This window comes from Schistocerca cancellata, chromosome 3, assembly GCF_023864275.1.
Source record: "Schistocerca cancellata isolate TAMUIC-IGC-003103 chromosome 3, iqSchCanc2.1, whole genome shotgun sequence".
Classification (NCBI taxonomy): domain Eukaryota; kingdom Metazoa; phylum Arthropoda; class Insecta; order Orthoptera; family Acrididae; genus Schistocerca; species Schistocerca cancellata.
Window position 1 is genome coordinate 547,165,667 of NC_064628.1, and position 17,199 is coordinate 547,182,865.

General features: G+C 43.6%; 1 protein-coding gene across 2 annotated transcripts in view; it reads left to right on the forward strand.

Annotated features, from left to right (window-relative positions):
• LOC126175383 (ABC transporter G family member 23) overlaps nt 1-17,199 on the forward strand; it is a 501,239-nt gene that overhangs the window by 330,450 nt on the left and 153,590 nt on the right. The window lies entirely within an intron of this gene.

Sequence of the window (17,199 nt, forward strand, 5' to 3'; positions counted from 1 at the left end):
GTAACTTTCTTTAAATGTTGATTGCAAATGCCGATAAAAACCATGGTAGTTTAAAAGTGGTCAATCGCTTATACTACCTGACGCCACTACTGAAAAGGGAACCAAAAGACGCTACTGTCAAGAGGCCATAAAAATTGTTTAAATCATACCTAAAGACAATTTGGTGTTATTTATCATGAGCGCATTTTCGCAAGAATACTTATTTACTTATGAACAAACCTTTATTTATATTCATTGTACATGGTCTGAGTGTGATCAGTTATTTATAACATTTCTTTTATTTAAAGTTTGTAGTAATATATTAGTTTATTGTTTGAAAGTGGTCAAGAGTGGGTCAAATCGTGTGTGTAACATGTAAGAACGCTGTACTTTTGGTGGGGAGGTCTTTAGCTAGTGAAAAGCGGACAGTAGCGGGGCGTTACGGGAACAAGTGGAGACTGGGGCTTTTCGAGTGAAGAGCTCATGGGAGCGATTATGCACTTTATGTGGAGTTCTGCAAGGAGGCAGATATGCCTGTGGCAGTTAGTGGTAGTCGATCGTGAAGATGTTTGATTTTGGGCGGTGAATGGCTGCTATTATACTTTAACTTCTGAAGCGACTTAATGCACTCCTGGAAATGGAAAAAAGAACACATTGACACCGGTGTGTCAGACCCACCATACTTGCTCCGGACACTGCGAGAGGGCTGTACAAGCAATGATCACACGCACGGCACAGCGGACACACCAGGAACCGCGGTGTTGGCCGTCGAATGGCGCTAGCTGCACAGCATTTGTGCACCGCCGCCGTCAGTGTCAGCCAGTTTGCCGTGGCATACGGAGCTCCATCGCAGTCTTTAACACTGGTAGCATGCCGCGACAGCGTGGACGTGAACCGTATGTGCAGTTGACGGACTTTGAGCGAGGGCGTATAGTGGGCATGCGGGAGGCCGGGTGGACGTACCGCCGAATTGCTCAACACGTGGGGCGTGAGGTCTCCACAGTACATCGATGTTGTCGCCAGTGGTCAGCGGAAGGTGCACGTGCCCGTCGACCTGGGACCGGACCGCAGCGACGCACGGATGCACGCCAAGACCGTAGGATCCTACGCAGTGCCGTAGGGGACCGCATCGCCACTTCCCAGCAAATTAGGGACACTGTTGCTCCTGGGGTATCGGCGAGGACCATTCGCAACCGTCTCCATGAAGCTGGGCTACGGTCCCGCACACCGTTAGGCCGTCTTCCGCTCACGCCCCAACATCGTGCAACCCGCCTCCAGTGGTGTCGCGACAGGCGTGAATGGAGGGACGAATGGAGACGTGTCGTCTTCAGCGATGAGAGTCGCTTCTGCCTTGGTGCCAATGATGGTCGTATGCGTGTTTGGCGCCGTGCAGGTGAGCGCCACAATCAGGACTGCATACGACCGAGGCACACAGGGCCAACACCCGGCATCATGGTGTGGGGAGCGATCTCCTACACTGGCCGTACACCACTGGTGATTGTCGAGGGGACACTGAATAGTGCACGGTACATCCAAACCGTCATCGAACCCATCGTTCTACCATTCCTAGACCGGCAAGGGAACTTGCTGTTCCAACAGGACAATGCACGTCCGCATGTATCCCGTGCCACCCAACGTGCTCTAGAAGGTGTAAGTCAACTACCCTGGCCAGCAAGATCTCCGGATCTGTCCCCCATTGAGCATGTTTGGGACTGGATGAAGCGTCGTCTCACGCGGTCTGCACGTCCAGCACGAACGCTGGTCCAGCTGAGGCGCCAGGTGGAAATGGCATGGCAAGCCGTTCCACAGGACTACATCCAGCATCTCTACGATCGTCTCCATGGGAGAATAGCAGCCTGCATTGCTGCGAAAGGTGGATATACACTGTACTAGTGCCGACATTGTGCATGCTCTGTTGCCTGTGTCTATGTGCCTGTGGTTCTGTCAGTGTGATCATGTGATGTATCTGACCCCAGGAATGTGTCAATAAAGTTTCCCCTTCCTGGGACAATGAATTCACGGTGTTCTTATTTCAATTTCCAGGAGTGTATTTGGAAAAGTCTGAATGCGCTCCATAGTTGGACTCTAATTTTTTCGGCTCGTATCACTGAACTGAGGACAGACAGTGTATGATTTACTATTCTTTGTATCATGTGCGAGAATTTGTAAACCATCATGTTGAAGTCTGAACTGTATGAACTTGTGTATATGTGGTACACTGTGATTACGAAATGGACTTAGTTTTTCGCGTATCTTCGATGACTATTTAGTTTGCGGATTTTGCTACCAGTCTCGTAATGCTCTCAATGTAACTTTACCGCATTTGATAAGACTATTTTCTGTCTGTATTTTAACTAATCGTAATATCACTTCCAGTTTATTAGAGATCACCGGCCGTGGTGGCCGAGCGGTTCTAGGCGCTTCAGTCCGGAACCGCGCGACTGCTACGGTCGCAGGTTCGAATCCTGCCGCGGGCATGGATGTGTCTTATGTCCTTAGGTTGGTTAGGTTTAAGTAGTTCTAAGTTCTAGGGGACTGATGACCTCAAATGTTAAGTCCCATAGTGCTCAGAGCCATTTGAACCATTTTTATTAGAGATGCTCTTTCTTGAATGAACGTTATTTAACATAATTCCTTCGTCTACATCAATTACAGCCATTAGAATATGAACCTTGTTATTAAGTTGTTCATTTAACTTTTATTTTGTATTTTTGCGTATTTTATTAATTCGTACTTCTACTTCAGGGTCACAGCTATTATTTGCAGTGATTAGCTGCAGGGGATGAAAACAGATGTGCGCAGCTCGACCATATGCCTACATCGGCTATTCTTTTTGAACAAACCCGTCCATAGCCCAAGTACCTAAAGTACGAGTAATCACAGGTAACGACGCATTGGTTTGAGCGTATAGAACGCTGATTAAAAGAGTAACTACACAAGCATCGTAACTACACAAGTATCGTCTCAATAGAGTGCTTAGTTGGAACAAGATACCTGTTTTAGTGAAACTATCTGCGTTTGACCAGGGTAAAATTAAATTTTTACATTCGAAGGCTGCCAATTCTCATTCAACTAAAGATAATGGCATCAAGCGAACCGATCATTCAGCGAAGCGTGGCATGTTTCTTGAAGGTTAACAACTTGGAATCCAGTTAAGCAGAAACAGCAACAGGATTTTAAACAGATTTCGTAAAAAAAGTGGAAAAGATAACCTTCAGGATATCAAGAGGTTTGATTGTCGTTTTAAGTTCTTGCTTAGGGTGACAATTTCTGGGAAAAAAGAAACAAAAACGAACAATTTTCCAAACTATGGGATTAAACGGAGGAAGGATAATAAAAAACACAAGAAGCACACCCCAGTACTTAGGGTTACAGTAAGAATCGATAACTTCAAATAAATATCATGCAGTTTGATTTCTGAGCTGTTAAATGCCATTCTGTTTTCGGAGTGCTGTTTTGCTCCTAGTAATGGTACAACAACACCAGAAGGCACGCATTATCGGGTCGAGACAGGTAGTCGGCTCTCGTTCCTATTTCTCTGATTGGGATTGCGCAATAAGACAAGATTTATCCGTTAAAGAAGTATAGACGGAATTCGTTTACAGAATATAAGTACGCTACCCTAGAACTGTGACAACGATGAAGAACCAATATAAAACTCATATTTGAGTCCGTTGGGCTGTAGAGCGAGGCTTGACATAATTCGCACTCTAAAGGTAGACTCACGCTTTGTCCACTGAGCACAAAACCGCTGAGCCGAGTACAAACGTGAAAGAGTAAAACTAATGTACAAAATTCCGATCCTAAACCCATAATACAAGACGTCTGCGCTGTGGCGGAACAAGAAGACGATGTTCTGGAAAATTTTGTAAGATATGATAAAATGCGGGTAACTTGCCTCACATTCAGAAATTACCCAAAGTTAGTCAAAATGTGACCTACCCAGTCACTAAAAAAATAATTCACACCATTAAATTAGCTCCAACGAATCGTTTCAACCATTTGCCTCCATGTCGTCGTAAGAATAGCGACGTCTGCTTTGCTTCGAATTTGTTTCCTGCATTGTAATCCCCATCTGCACACTGTGCGCGGTGAAAGAAAACTGTTACAATATTTAAAGTGGAAGCTTGCTTTACGCAAACATTTTAGGCATATTGTTCCACAGCTTATAAAAATTTCGTGAACGACATGTTATCGCCATTCAAAGACCTCTCGTTTGTGTTTCGTCCTAACTGGATGTAAATAGTATGTCTTACTCTCTGATGATGAACTTAACGCAGATACCTGTCTAATAATAAAATTATCTAAACGCATCTGATAGGCGTGGGTTTGAAAGTATGATGGCCTCCATTGTTTTGAGAAGCTGAAGAGAGGTGCAGGCGTAGCAATTGTTGACGATGAGACCTAAGAGGCGGTAGTGAAGAAGTGGGAGAGCACGTGAAATATTTATAAGATGTGTGGGTATAGGGTATGTGGCGTATCCAGCGGGACGGAATATCGCGTCTCTACTGAAACATGATAAAGTCGTAGGTTGTGTTCCAAAAATGAATAGCATAGAGACATAAGTGATGACACTTTCTGCAGGACCTGACCATCATTTTGCAGGACAATACTCATGCACGTACAGTGCAAGCTGTTAGTGATTTGTTTGACTGATGGGGCTGCTAAGTGCTATACCACCTACCGCACTCGTAAATTCAACTCGATTTCTAAACTGAAGGAAACACTTCACGGCATTCGCTTCAGAACTCCTGCAAATTTGTCGGGCAATTGACCGCGCCACTCGAACTGTCGACACAACTGGCACTGCTAAGAGTATTCTACGATTTCCACATCGCTGGTAACGGGTTATACATGATTCTGGTGACTACTTAGAAGGTCAGTAAAACTTTGAAACACGTATCTATTTTGTAAGAGCTGTAAATAAATAGTTGCCACTATTAAAGTTCCAACCCTCGTATTTATGTCTCAACATAGTCAGCCTGACGAAGAACACATTTCTCCAAACGAAAGACCAGTTTGATATTGTAGAATGTTCGACTTTGTTGACGGAGTCGCAACCTCATCTCTGCTTGCACCACTTTATCACTATCAAGGTGAAGTCCTCGATGTTGCTCTTTAAGTTCTAGAAACGGATGAAAATGGATGGGACCAAGTCGGGACTGTTATGAAGGATGTTCGATGACTCTGAACCCAAGGCGTCGGATTGTTGCAGACGTCGCAGCACTCGTGTGAGGTCTGGCATTTTTATGCTGACCAAGAGGATGCTGCATGTGTGGACTAACTCTTCGAATTTGAAACTCGATTACAGCACACTGTTTGCCACACACGTTAGCTACGTTAGACACCGCCATATTACACACTAAAATTCGGAGCCCTCTAGCGGCAGAAGGCTGCAAATATGTAGACATGACGAATAAAGATGCAGAATGTTCATAAAATTCGTTATATTTAAAAAGTTGTAAGAATTTTAATACAAAAAATTCGGAGGCATTGCTTTTCAGCACGCCCTCGAAATAGATTTTTACAGTACATCCATTTTGGATCAAATTGACGTTGCACCACATAATTTATGAATGTGACCCATTGCAGGAGAATAACAACGGAACTAATGGAACACTATCAAAATGCGACCCACTTTGTCGCATCCGTCCATGGCATAACGCAGGAAGTTATAGTCATTGCAACTTTTCTTCATAATGTCAACTAAGATGGTGGAACGTGATCGAGCTCGTGAAATGTACCTCTTAGCCAAAATCGTATTACTTCAAACTGATATGAAAAAAGAATCTTAAATTCTTTATAAATTTTTCGTTATTAATACTTAGGAGACTGCAGCAGACTTCAACTGCCTTGGTGTACAGAACACACCAATGCTTCTATACGAAAAAATAAACGAAAAAAAAATTCGTTTTGCTTGACCTTTGAATTAAAACAAAGATTAATGTACCTTACACGTTCATTAACAACTACAAAGGCAGAACAGCAAATTATTTTCGTTTAAATAAAGGAAAAAACCTAAGACAAATAATGTGTGTTCCACATTTGATTTCCGTCATTTTTACACACAGACTTGAATACTACAACGAAGTTACCAGGTCATTTTTCTGTCCACTTATCGACATTTTTTAAATGCACATATCAGACCAAAGCCAAAACAGTAGTCAAGAAACAATATTACGTTTTTTCTCCCACACACAATCATTTCTGTTAAGAACTGAAAATTTCCGCTTACAAATCGCAATTTTCGCTCTCAGGTGCTGCTCCTTGTTGGCGCGATAACTACAATCATTTCGCATGCGTTTGTTTCATTACATTTTTCGTAGAAAACGCTTCCATGCTTCTCACAGCATTCAGCGCCGAATATAGTTACATACAAATAAACAAAAAAGGAAAATTTCAATAGGCTTCTCATCCCCTCACTTACTCTTGTTTAACCTAAACTTTATTTTATTTTGTTGCCGGCCGCGGTGGCCGAGCGGTTGTAGGCGCTTCAGTCTGGAACCGCGCGACCGCTACGATCGCAGGTTATAATGCTGCGTCGAGTATGGATGTGTGTGATATCCTTTGGTTAGTTAGGTTTAAGTAGTACTAAGTTCTAGGGGACTGATGACCTCAGACTTTAAGTCCCATAGTGCTCAGAGCCATTTGAACCATTTTTTTATTTTGTTTCCACTGTAGTATCTCATTTGTAATGTTCCATGACATCCATAGTAACTCATTCCCATGGTTGGTGGAATATACTGGAGGAAACAATGGAAAAAAATTACTTTTCGTCTACTTATAAAACTTGTTATTGCTTTGTCAGGACAAAGTATGCATGGGAAGAGAAGGGGCGGGTCGGTGGTGGAAGAAGCTGCCCTCTCCCCTTTTTGGAAAAAAAATAATTTTCCCAAACTGAACCTGCATTCTGTTCCGGCTCACAGATAGACGTACCAGTAGAGTGTCAGTCTGAAGAAAGACGGAACATCTAATGATGGAGTAGCACCCCCCCCCCGCCCCCCGTCTCCTAGCTCGTGGGTTTTCTTGATATAGGTGATTATTACTCGTATGCAACGATAGATGCATTCAAAGGCTCTACCCAGTTAATAAGAAACCATAGCACTTGGGAAATATTTTCCGTACTTTATATTTCTAGTGAACGGAGTAACGAACTGTTATTGAGATCAACTTTGGCCCTTACAGATCAATATCGGCCGATACGAACGACGATTTACTGGTTTGCGATACAGTACAGTATACCTTTCCATGACGCAGTAACAAGTTTCCTCATAAGAGTGAAACGACGCGAGGGTTTTCCAGAGGGTGCTTCGCTGTAAACATACGTCCATCGACGGATTAGCAAGAAACCAGTGTATCCAGTGCATCGGGATTTCTCACAGGCCAAGGTCATGAGAGCGGCTTCTGGCGTGTATCTAGAACGCAAAAACAATGGAATTGCCGGCAGACCGACTTATGACTTTGACGCCTTTGGACTAAACGTAATCACTGGTACAGCCGCTGTTCTTTGCAAAAAGGGTACACAATACGTGAAATGCTTCTAGAAGTATTTTCAATTCACGAAGTGTAGCAGTTAATACCGACAGTGATCATTTTAAACAAAATATCAAGTATTCAACCTAACCTAACGAAAGAGGCTCGACTATGTTGCCGTCTAGAGTTTGGGCGGCCATAAATGAACCACTGACGTTCATTTTTATATTCACCAAGTGACGCATAAATACAAGTGTCATTTCGGACATTTTCGTTTTGGATCATATTGATGTTGCACCACATAATTTATGAACGTGATTCCAGGAGAATAACAGCGGAACTAATGGAACACTATCAAAATGCAGCCCACTTTGTCACATCCGCCCATGACATAACGCAGGAAGTAGGAAATATGACGTATAATTTCCGTTACGTATCCGTCACACTTACCTCCGACCTGTTTGTAAGATTGTTTTGCTGCAGTAGTTAATTTCGCTTAATGCTTACTTTTATTATCAGATTATTAAATTCCGACGAATGAGGATTGTAACTCTTTGAGACAGACTCAGAGCTGCTGAAGATTTATTTAAGTGCGGGTATTCTTAATTTAATTTAACGATTCAAGTGGAACAGTGCAACATCAAGATAACATACTGCGTTTTATATACGTTATATATAGTTCGTTGAGTAAGGGCAACAGATCCAAAGGTCAGGGATCTGGGGTTCGATAAGCACTCAGTCCTAGGACTTTTTACACTTCTGCCAACGTTTTGTTAACGCACCTTGGTTCAGAGTCCACGTTAAGTTATTCCCCATAAACGGCTACGTAAAGCAGTTCTAACGTCAGAAGAATGCAATACCACCTCCCATTGGACCATGCCTAATAAAGCACTCTGATGTTCATTCCAACATTCGAGTTGAAGACAGAAAGTGATTTATACTCAATTACTACAGTATTTTTTCGATACTCGTGACACATCATTCCTTCTTCTGTGGTCCTCTAATGACATTTGGAACTGGTTGCTGAAGGGTGTCCAAGTAACCCAGGGAAACGTTGCGAAAAGACCACAGAACATTGAATAACGCCCGTTGTACCTGCAACACATTATGCTGGAAGTCTTCGACATGGCGTTGGAAGCAATGAGACATGATTCAACGGGACACGTTAGTCTCTTCCAATCATCGTTATTTTTTAAGAGTTGTATGGCCTTGACTGCATTTGCGTTACTCTTATCAGTTCTTGAAATATTATTTAAATCTATAAACCGCCATTCGGTCGTGAATGTCCAGTGCGCGTCGTTCCCCCTTCAAATTTTGTGGCATGAACGTCGCATCTACGTAGTAACTGGGTTGTGACGTTATTTGTATCGCATTATCTCTATATTTCTTTCTGAGCTTAATCTTAAACATTCCGAGGGTTAAAATCTTCGTGAGTTGGTGCTTTCTCAGTGTTTCTCTTCCTTGATGATATCCCGCCAGGAATTCTACGCATATGTTGTGGCCATATTTGACATTACTGTTCCGGATTCAAACTGCACGATGGCAGTATTCGACAAACATGTTCAAACTTACCGCTTTCCAAAAAAATCTGCGCTAGTCCTTGATTTACTTCACATATCAGTAGGAAATAGCGCAGACAAACACGTAACACATGGAGTGTGGTGCTGTGGACTATCATCTCCCCCTTCAGTAACAATATTACAGTCACAGCGCACGAGTTATCTTTGTTACCATCGCAGTGTTTTGATATTTACGCGCATGCACTTGGAATAGCCGTACGATTACTTCATCATACGCTTACGTGGAGTATCTGGTTTCCCTAAGGGACGACGTCCTAAGGTCGTAACTAATTGCTTTTCAGACAGCCGGTAATCTCTCCCACGGCATCTTGCACGGGACTGGGTGATTTTCCTCCCATGCACCTTCAGGCAATGGCTTGCACCTTGAAACATTGCAGATTAAGGTCAAACTTCATTGCACGCGATATCATACACCTCCTTTTTCTTCTCTGATTCACGTCATATGATTCTGCATATCACCTGTTTTGCGTCATTAAGAATTCCACCGTTAATGCGGACCTACCAACTCTGAATTTAATCGAAAGCTTTAAATGATGCGATACAAAGACAGCTTTGCCATTTATTTTATTTTTCTCTATGAACCCGACAGCAATTAATTTTGCTAAAATATAGTTTTGCGCCAAAAATAATTATTTTCATAACGACTAGGAATCCATTGTGTTTTTGTTTCAGGACCGGCGTATTTTCTGCCGCCTCCTGTAGTCGACGTTTTCAGCAGTGCACATGTCTGTGTATTTTAGCTACCTGACTGTTACAGAATAATTAACTTACAAATTTTAAATTACAGTCCTCAGTTAAAGTGCTCAGTAACTCGACGATAAAGGCTGCTACAGATCGCTGTTAGAGCGTGTTCGCTCTATTAGTGAAAACATTAGTGTGACAATGGATCAGGAACCATCTGTCAACTACATGATTAAATACAAAATAAATGCTTTGGACCTAGAATTTGTTGATTATCGTAGCTTGAAAATAATATATCTCAGGTGCACATAATAATACGTGTATGGTCAAATATTCAAATTAATGGTTGGTATAGAAGCAAACACCATGACATAAGAATTTCGATTCTTGAATTAGATCCATCGTAAAATCTGTCATTTAGTCACAAATCTTCACGTGCGTTGTAGTTGATTGAATCTTGCAAATTTCAGATCCTCGCCTATACAGTCTGTTTCTAAATATGTCTCATTTAGAAAACAAATATGAAAAATATTGTCCCTGTTTGACACCGTCACTTCAGTTACCCATGGGGAAAACAATGTTGGTCCCTATTTGAGGTGTAAACGACTCCACCAACTAGCATTCCTCTATGCTCCGAATAATCGTACTTCCATAACTATTGTCAATGTCAATAAAATTTACCAATAGCCGTGTACTTTAAGATATTATTTTATTTTATAGTGAAAGCAACCAGTTTCGGTATTTCATTACGCCGTATTCAGGTCCCATACGCATCTATCCAAATAAACGAACTTGCCATATAGCGCGATAAAATACTGGATATCGTGAATTCAATCGTTATATAACTGCTTCATTCGAAGACGTGATAGCACAGAGTACTGAGTATGCAGGAAGTTATTGTGTATTATTGAGAATAAAACGTTATTAAATGTTTTTTATTGCTTTATTGCTCTGATCGCTAACACAGCGCAGAACCGGTATCGACGTAGCAGGGAGTCCAGTGTTCTGTACTTGTGTGGCTGCTGCAAGAATTGTTGCAGCCAGTTCCGCCTCTGAGTCAACAGGGGAAGGATACACGTCGGCTTTCATGTAGCCCCAGAGAAAGAAGACTAATGGGGTGAAGTCCGGAGATCTCGCACGCCTCTGTACAGCTCGTCTCCGGCCGAACCACCGATTGCAAACGTACTGGTTGTTTCTGCTCGGACTGATTCTACAACGAGCGCTGAGGCCCCATCAGGCTGAAACCACACCTCCTTCTGTTATGTAGGAGTATCTCCTCCAATAACTCCGGCAGATGAACTTGCAAGAACATTCGGTACATGGCCACCAGAGTAGAACTAGTCCAAAGTACGTTGTCACCCACGATACCGACCCACATGTTTACTGCAAAGCGTCTCCGATGACCTCGCACAACTTTAATAAGTGGGTTTTCATCCGACCATAAATGCGAATTGTAACACTGCTCCACTCGTCTATTACCTACGCATGCTCAGTGCTCACACAGTATGGGTTTCCTACATATCTTTGCTTTACGGAATATAGTTTTTTTGTCTCTTGTATCGTCCCTCTTAGTTTGGGCACTGAATTTTTGGGCAACCTGGCGCAGAAGTAACAGGTACGTTCGCAAGGAGACGCGCCAGCAGTCGTTGCTGTGCACTGTCTGCGACCAGAACTGGAAAGGATGGAGCTGATATTGATCCACTTTGTTCGCTCTTCCACAAGCCACACCTTGACTGTAAAATGCTGGTTTTGATTATTGTCAATAACGCTAGAAAACGTTAAGTATGCATTAATAAGTGGACAGACAAGGGACTAGTAACGGAATTTTGTCTCAGCAAGTCACGAACGAAGAAAAAAACTAGTATGACGTGTTGACAAAGTGGGTGCATTGACCCGCACCGTTGAGCCGGGAAGCAGGTTGTGCGACAAAGAGAATGAGAAGAGTTCCGCAGAGGTGGCCCCTCATAACCTCGTCTACCACAAGACGTCATCTCGAGAGCCTTGGAGGAATTTTCCGCAGTCCGTACGCAGGAGGCTGAGGGATCCGTTGTGTGCCTCTGGAAGCTGTTCACCCTGACATGGCGACCGGAGGCACGCATTATCGTAAAAACGCTGTGGAGGGCCACATTATCTCAGCAGCTACTGCCAGTATTACGCGGCCAGACAATCTCTGTGGGATGCAAGGTCTGCGACATCAGCTCAGTAACTTACGATGTCGTACTGCGGGAAGCCGATAAACTGAAGGGCTGAAAATCAGAGACAGTGCACTAATCAGGTGTTTCCCCTATTTCTTCTTTTAAATTTACATACATATCTACATCTAAATGCATTCTGCAAACCACGTGAATTGCATGGCACCACATGTTAGGGATGTTTCCCGTTCCAATAATGTGCGGCCCGCACGCACTGTAGTGAGTCTAATTTTGTCTTATAGTTCCTACGTAAGGAAGGAAGGAAGTGAGATCAGTGTTTAACGTCCCGTCGTCATCGAGGTCATTAGAGACGGGGTACAAGTACGGATTGTGTCAAGGATGGGGAAGGAAATCGGCCGTGCCCGTTCAAAGGAATCATCCCGGCATTTGCCTGGAGTGATTTAGGGAAATCACGGAAAACCGAAATATGGATGGCCGGACGCTGGTCTGAATCGTCGTCCTCCTGAATGCGAGTCCAGTGATCTCAAGTTCCTACGAGAGCGATACTTAGGATGCCGCAGTACACTCAGTGATTAATCACTTAATGCTGATTCTTGAAACTTTGTAAGCAAGCTTTCACTGGATAACTGGTGACTATTTTCAGGTGACAGCTAATTCAGTTTATCCAACATTTTCGTGACGCTTTCCAGCGAGTTAAATAAACTAGCGACCATGTATGCGTTAATTATGTTTGATCTGTGTCGCACCCGTTTGCGCAATGTTTTAAGATAGGAGGCACAGATATTTTGTGAACATGCTTCTTTGTAGATTGATCACATTTTCATAGTATCCCTTTACTGAACCAAAGTCTCAGACTTGTCTTGCCTGCGATTGAGCCTACATGATCATTCTATTTTATATCCAGACAAATTGTTACAAACAGGTATTTCTGTGGGTTGACTGAGTTTGCATTTCTGTACCGTTAAACCTATTTGCTAATATTTGCACCGCTTTAAAATGATACAAAATTTTAAGTGAATAATTGTGCTGTTTTTTATCAGGCAGTATTTCATTTGTAAAAACGTCTGAGATTACTAATAATATTATCTACCATGTCATTAACACACAACATGAACGGCAAGGATCCCAGTACACTTCGCTGAGGCACGCCTGCAGTTACTTCTGTATGTGGAGACGACTCTCCCTCCAAGATAATATTCTGCGTCCTCCGTGCCAATAAATCCTCAGTCCATTCATAAATTTTGTTTTTTACCTCATACGATATTAATAAGCGTTGCTTTGGCAATAATAAGCGTTGCTTTGGTAATCTCTCTTTCTTTGTCGCGTGGTGCCTTGCCGACGCCGGCTGGAAGTCTTTTTATTTGGCGTCATTTAGGTGACTTGCGTCTAGTTGATAATGAAACGATGATGAGGATAACACAACATCTAGCCACTGAGCGGAGAAACTCCGTGACATGGATGGAAATCGAACACGGGCCCCTACGGTTGACATACAGCCACGCTGACCCCGCAGCTACTGAGTCGAACTGCTCTGGTAATGAGTAAAACGCTTTTCGGAACTCAGTGAAAACTGCGGCCACCCGATTGGCTTTATCCGTGGCTTTTAGGTTATCAGGTGAGAAACATACGAGTAGGATTTCGATTTTTGCAGAATGTTGACTGACAAGGAGGAGGTCATTCTGTTTGGCACGTAGTAGATCTGACATATGATTCAGTGTCCATATACTCGATCTATTGTCACAACATTAAGTTACGGTATAAAAAGGGGTTTTGTGGTATGTTTATGAAACGGTGATGAGGAACTTTTAACGATTTCTCCAAAATGGGTTTGGGAATCAGCCAAAAAACGATAGCCAGGCTGGTCAGTATACGAAACCAGAGCAATGGTCTCTCAGTCGGTACAAGTCTTTCTCAATTCCGTGCCTTGCAAACCAATGATACACGCATTATGCTACACGATTAGATGCAAACATAGCAATCGCCAAATATAGAAAAAGAAGAAACAAAATGTATTTAGAGAAACGGAGATCAGAATCTATCATCCCAAAATACCTGCGATACCCTGCAGTATATCTTCATTGCAGTGGAATGTGGAGATAAAACAGAATGGCGGGGCGGATGTTACCACTTTCTCAGAGGGCACATCGCGAATATACCAGGCGGTTATAATTAAAATATAGTTACTAACATAGGTCAAGGGTGAACTGTAATTGCCGTATGGGAGCAAAAATTGGTAGATATTCTAGTGCGTTAATGCGAAACCGATTTACGCTGGACAAAATTAGTTCCAATTTTGGCCACCAGTGGCAAATCTGGCGCTGTGAATGGGAGAAAGACATATGGAAACGTTTCCGTATGTACTGGATTAGGAACAGGACATGGTCGGAAAAGGTCAAACAAGTAAGAACAGCATAATGTTGATTTTAATATTAATCGGCGGTTTCACAATTTGTTCAATATGAGCACCAGAGGCATCGACAAAATGCTATACAGCACCAGATTTGCAACTGGTGGCCAAAATTGGAAATAATTTTTTTCAGGGCGTAAATAGGTTTCGCATAAACGCATTAGTTTGTCTACCAAGCTATACGATAATTGCAGCCCACACTTGATTGACCTGCGTGAGCAGCTTCGGTAAAAGATTGGGCAAGCGACGCGGGGCGAGTTAGTTTTCGATGCAGAAGGGAATGCTCCATCAGTAAGGAACCCATTACCGCCGGTGGAACATTCCTGTATCCATTAAGAACGCTTTGAGCTAGTAGTCAGCCAAATCCTTCTGAATGGAATAGCCGTATGCTGATTTCGATTGTTTCTGGAAAAAAACACCTGCCGTGAACGTGTGACTCGAATTTATGTAGTGTTCAAAAATGGTTCAAATGGCTCTGAGCACTATGGGACTTAACATCTGTCATCAGTCCCCTAGAACTTAGAACTACTTAAACCTAACTAACCTAAGGACAACACACACATCCATGCCCGAGGCAGGATTCGAACCTGCGACCGTAGGGGTCACGCGGTTCCAGACTGAAGCGCCTAGAACTGCTCGGGCCACACCGGCCGGTTTCTGTATTGTTAAATGATATTTGTCTCCCACTGTTCCTCGCTTCAGATTCTAAATTTATAGCAGCACTGCAACTCTTCCTTGAAGCACCGTACTGTTTCTATTTAGGTAAGATACACTACTGTGACGTCAACTCGTGGAACACATGAATAGACGTGGCGGTGTGGTTTGCGCAGTGGACTCCCATTAAGAAGGACTACGGTTTAAATCCGCATCTGGCCATTCTCATTTGGGTTTTATGTGATTTCCCTACCTCGCTCCGACCAAATGCCGGAATGTTTCCTTTGAAAGGGCACAGCCGATTTTCTTAACCTGACTTGAAACATTCTCTAATCACCTCAGTTTCCTTCTTTCCTTCGAGGTACACCTGGGCGATAACACTGACTCCTGCAATTTCTGTAAAACCAAAACTAATCCGAAGAAAAGTGTTGTAATGTTTATTTCCGAACTGAGACCCCGCCCCGAATCCCGGCTGTCAGCTCTTCGTTGGCGACCGGAACCTGCACGAGGAAGCACTGAAAAATAATGCCTCTTTAAATAAAACAAACTTTATTAACATTCCACATCTTTGTTCTTCATGTCTTCACATTTATTTCTCAACACAGTGACTCTGACGACGAGCATACTTCTCCCAACGAGAAACCGTTACTGTAGAATGTTTGACTTTGTTGATGGAGCCACAATCTCACCTTTGTGTGCACCGCTTCATCACTGTGAAAATGAAGTCTTCGTTTTCGAAGACGTTCTTTAAGTTTTCAAAACAGATGAAAAACGGGTAGGTCTCCGTGGGGATTGTATGAAGGATGACCGATGACAGTGAACCCAAAGAATCGGATTGTTACAGATGTCGCAGCGCTCGTGTGTGGTTTGGCATTGACATGCTAGAGGGTAGTATGCTCCAGTGATCGAAAGTAGCCGGACACCCCCGAAAACATACGTTTTTCATATTAGATGCATTGTGCTGCCACCTACTGCCAGATGCTTCATATCAGCGACTTCAGTGGTCATTAGAAATCGTCAGAGGCTAGAATGGGGCGCTCCGCGGAACTCACGGACTTCGAACGTTCAGAAATGGTTCAAATGGCTCTGAGCACTATGGGACTTAACATGTGAGGTCATCAGTCCCCTAGAACTTGGAACTACTTAAATCTAACTAACCTAAGGACATCACACACATTCATGGCCGAGGCAGGATTCGAACCTGCGACCGTAGCGGTCGCGCGGTTCCAGACTGAAGCGCCTAGAACCGCTAGGCCACACAGGCCGGCCTTCGAACGTGGTCAGGTGATTGGGTGTCACTTGTTTCATACGTCTGTACGTGAGATTTGCACACTCCTAAACATCCCCAGGGCCACTGTTTCCGATGTGATAGTGAAGCTGAAACGTGAAGGCACACGTGCAGCACAAAAGCGTACAGGCCGACCTCGTCTGTCGACTGACAGAGACCGCCGACGCTTGAATAGGGTCGTAATGTGTAAAAGGCAGACATCTATCCAGACCATCACACAGGTATTCCAAACTGCATCAGGATCCACTGCAAGCACTATGACAGCGGGAGGTGAGAAAACTTGGATTTCATGGTCGAGCGGCTGTTTATAAGCCACACATCACGCCTGTAAATGCCAAACGACGCCTCGCTTGGTGTAAGGAGCGTTAACATTGGACGATTGAACGGTGGAAAAACGTTGTGTGGAGTGGCGAATCACGGTACACAATGTGACGATCCGATGGCAGGGTGTGGGTATGGCGAATGCCCGGTGAACGTCATCTGGCAGCGTGTATGGTGCCAAGAGTAAAATTCGGAGGCGGTGGTGTGGTCGGGTTTTCCATGGAGGGGGCTTGCACCTCTTGCTGTTTTGCGTGGCACTATCATAGCACAGTCGTACATTGATGTTTTCACCACCGTCTTGCTTTCTACTGTTGAAGAGCAATTCGGGGAAGTCTATTGCATCTTTCAACACGATGGAGCACCTGTTCATAATGCACCTCCTGTAGCGGAGTGGTTACACGACTATAACATCCGTTTAATGGACTGGCCTGCACAGATTCCGGACCTGAATCCTGTAGAACACCTTTGGGATGTTTTGGAACGCCGACTTCGTGCCAAGCCTCGCCGACCGACATCGATACCGTTCCTCAGTGCAGCACTCCGTTAAGAATGGGCTGCCATTTGCCATTCCCCATGAAACCTTCCAGCTCCGGATTGGACGTACGCCTGCGAGAGTGGAAGCTGTCATCAAGGCTAAGGGTGGGCCAACACCATATTGAATTC